Source organism: Mesoplodon mirus (assembly GCF_964341445.2).
Source record: "Mesoplodon mirus genome assembly, chromosome: 12".
NCBI lineage: Eukaryota > Metazoa > Chordata > Mammalia > Artiodactyla > Ziphiidae > Mesoplodon > Mesoplodon mirus.
Genome location: NC_138988.1, coordinates 79,569,420 through 79,572,482, shown reverse-complemented (window position 1 = coordinate 79,572,482; position 3,063 = coordinate 79,569,420). Strand labels below are relative to the sequence as shown.

Sequence of the window (3,063 nt, the reverse complement as noted above, 5' to 3'; positions counted from 1 at the left end):
TGGAATTGAGCATTCTGGGGCCAGCAATTTCTCCTTAGCTAAAAATGATTGTTTGCCCACTCCAAACACTTTCAATGATATGTGTGTGCGTGTGTGTGTGTGTAATATGAATATAAGAGTATATAGGACTTGTTATTTCCTTTATTTGCTCAATAGCAAATATGGAACCTATTTTCTAAATAGGTCTCACTTTTACCTGTTTTGTACATTTAAATGAGAAAGGGAATCTGAGAGACCCTGAAATTATCCTTCCTTCACCTCTCATAAGCTTTATATCAAATACATGAAGGAACCTACCTCCTTGTCCTTCAAAAATGTGCTCAGGTTTATAAAACTTGAAAAAGTGACAGATTGTTTATTAAGTCATTTAATCACTAACACATCTCCTCTCTTTCTCAAATAGTGAGATATTACTCCAGCTGCTAGGAAAGTTAATAAGCTCATAACTAAGTGATTGAGGAGAACTGTAATACATCTGTGACTGTCTTATAATGCAGGGTAAATAAGCTGGGAATTACTTCCTGGCACTCAGGCTGCCGGGAGACAGCAAGCAATCTTCTCTTTCTGGTTCCACCAGACTTGTTTCATGTAAATTTTGCTGGCCCTTGCCAGGGAATACAGATTTAGAGGGCAAGGAGATTGAGGGCTTCAGAACACTTTACTTTTGGGATTCTGCCCCCAGAACAACTCCAAGTATAAAACAGGTAATGCTTTCAATTTAAGATTTAAGATGTGCACACATTCACAGTAATTTCATCTTTGTCTGCTTCCATGCGGCATTCAGAATCTTTTCCAGTGCACATCTAATTTTTAGACCAGTGTGAGGGCATCAAGAATCAAACTGTTGATAATCAGAGTTATAAGGATACAGTCTCATGTCATTTACTTTACTTGGTTTAAACTCCCTTTTCTATGCCTTTTCTCTGGATTCTTTTATTCTTATCTCCAACCTTTAGCAAAGGGTTCACACCCTCTGTGTCTGCAGTGTGTGCAGTGTACAGTTCTAGGAGTTGCTCAAGTTGATGCACAACTGTACAATGAGCCTACTCACTCCCAGTTAACCAGCATGGGAGGCTCCTGCCCAAGGTAAATGATCGTATCAGGTTGACAATACACAGGACTGCAGTTCAACTGGACAATAGCAGAATCAAACTGAGTGTTTCTTTCTTTATTATTTTTTTTTACTGACAGATCCTGCCTCGGGTTTATTTGTACAAATAGCCCAGGAGGACACCAGCCCCATGCAGACAGCAGCCCAGGGGTCACACCAGTCCTTCTGTCCTCACATTGGCAGATAAGGCTTCCACTCTGGAGCCTTTGAGCAGGCCTGGGCACCTTTGGGAGCCTGAACCTGAGCTGGAGTTGGAGCTGCAGCTGCACCAGCAGCTGTGGCCTTGGCCTTGGTTTGAGCCTTGGCCTGGGACTTTGGCCGGCAGAGCCTGAGACCCGTGGCAATGCAGGCACAAGCACGTTTCCCGAGCTTGGGGTGAGCAGTGTAGGCAAGTCAACTGAGCTTGTGGCTGCCGCCTGTTGGGACCTTGGGCTTTAAGAGAGCCTTGATAGCCTCAGCAGTGCACTCATGGCCTTGGCATTGTTGGCCTGCGTCTTCTTCAGGCCCTTCTTGTGCTTCTTGGCCAAGCACATGTTCCTCAGGAACTTGGGGTCCACCCCCTTAGGAGATTCATATCGTTGTGATCAAGGTTTCTTGATGCTGTTTCTGTGCCGTTTTGGGGACTGGTTGTGCATGGTGTGGTTCTTGGACTTGGCCATGTCTGCACCTGCAGGACGAAAGTGGAGATCGGAGTTGGGGTCTCACTGCGCTGGGCCCTAGATCCTGAAACCCTTGGGACGGGAAGAGAAATAGACAAACTGAGTGTTTCTTCTTTTACATTTTTTTCACAGAAGCAACTTTTGCTCTCACCAGCACTTGAAACCACAAATGTGTTCTAGTCCTGACATGTCCATTCTTGGTGATGAGACCTTTCCCAGCTACTGTATTCCTAACTTCTAGCTCAGAATAAGAAGCTCAGGTACATAATATGTCTAAAGTAAAATAAGCCATTCTGCTGACTTTAATTGAGCAGTTGCTTTGTGCCAGGTGCTGTGCTGGCTGGCTCTGATACTGCTAATACTTGGAGAAATACAAACGACTGATTTTGTGTGAGAACTTCAGTCCTCAAAGAAGGTACCTGGGGTCTTAGAATTGACCCCTCAGCAGGTGGGAGTGCCAGTCTTGGCTTAACTATGTTGGTGAAACCTTAAACATCCAAAGGGCTTTTGAATTTTTGTGTTTGTTGGAAATTCAATGTATTTCACTTAAAATATATTAAATTATTCCTCTCAATATTTAATACTGCTTATATAATTAATAAATAGAAACTAATATTTTGTAAAGCTAAATCTCTTAAGAATTTAAACATTGCAAACTGAACTAGTCAAATTCTTCTAAACATATCAATAACATTGAGTCTCACATACCACCTTCTCTCTCCTAAGTGCTTTCAGCAACATAAACTCAGATAAGACAAACAAAAGTCATAACAATAGTTACAAAATTTTGGGCCTCCCTGGTGGCGCAGTGGTTGAGAGTCCGCCTGCCGATGCAGGGGATACGGGTTCGTGCCCCGGTCTGGGAGGATCCCACATGCCGCGGAGCGGCTGGGCCCGTGAGCCATGGCCGCTGAGCCTGCGCGTCCGGAGCCTGTGCTCCGCAACGGGAGAGGCCACAACAGTGAGAGGCCCGCATACCGCAAAAAAGAAAAAAAAAAAAAAAAAAAAAAATAGTTACAAAATTTGTTTTTGTACATATGCTTAACTTTTACAAAACACTAATACTAAATTTGATTGATTTCTCATATAAATTTATTTTATGTCTTGGGGTAACAGAATCCTTTATTTTTGTGATTTCAAAAGAAATTGATTCAAAAGAAAAAGATTATTATTTTGCACTAGTCAAGGTTGCAGTATCCGGACTGGGCCAGTGACTGCTGTACTGCCCACCTTCTCATAGTAACAGTTCACTGGTTATGTCACTGTGATTCTCTGGTCTGAGCTTTCACTTGG

General features: G+C 42.9%; 1 pseudogene across 1 annotated transcript; it reads right to left on the bottom strand.

Annotated features, from left to right (window-relative positions):
• Window positions 1-1,282: 1,282 nt before the first annotated feature.
• LOC309813145 (large ribosomal subunit protein eL29-like) lies at window positions 1,283-1,958 on the bottom strand (annotated as a pseudogene). Its single transcript has one exon. The product of its transcript is annotated as a large ribosomal subunit protein eL29-like (transcript).
• Window positions 1,959-3,063: the final 1,105 nt, after the last annotated feature.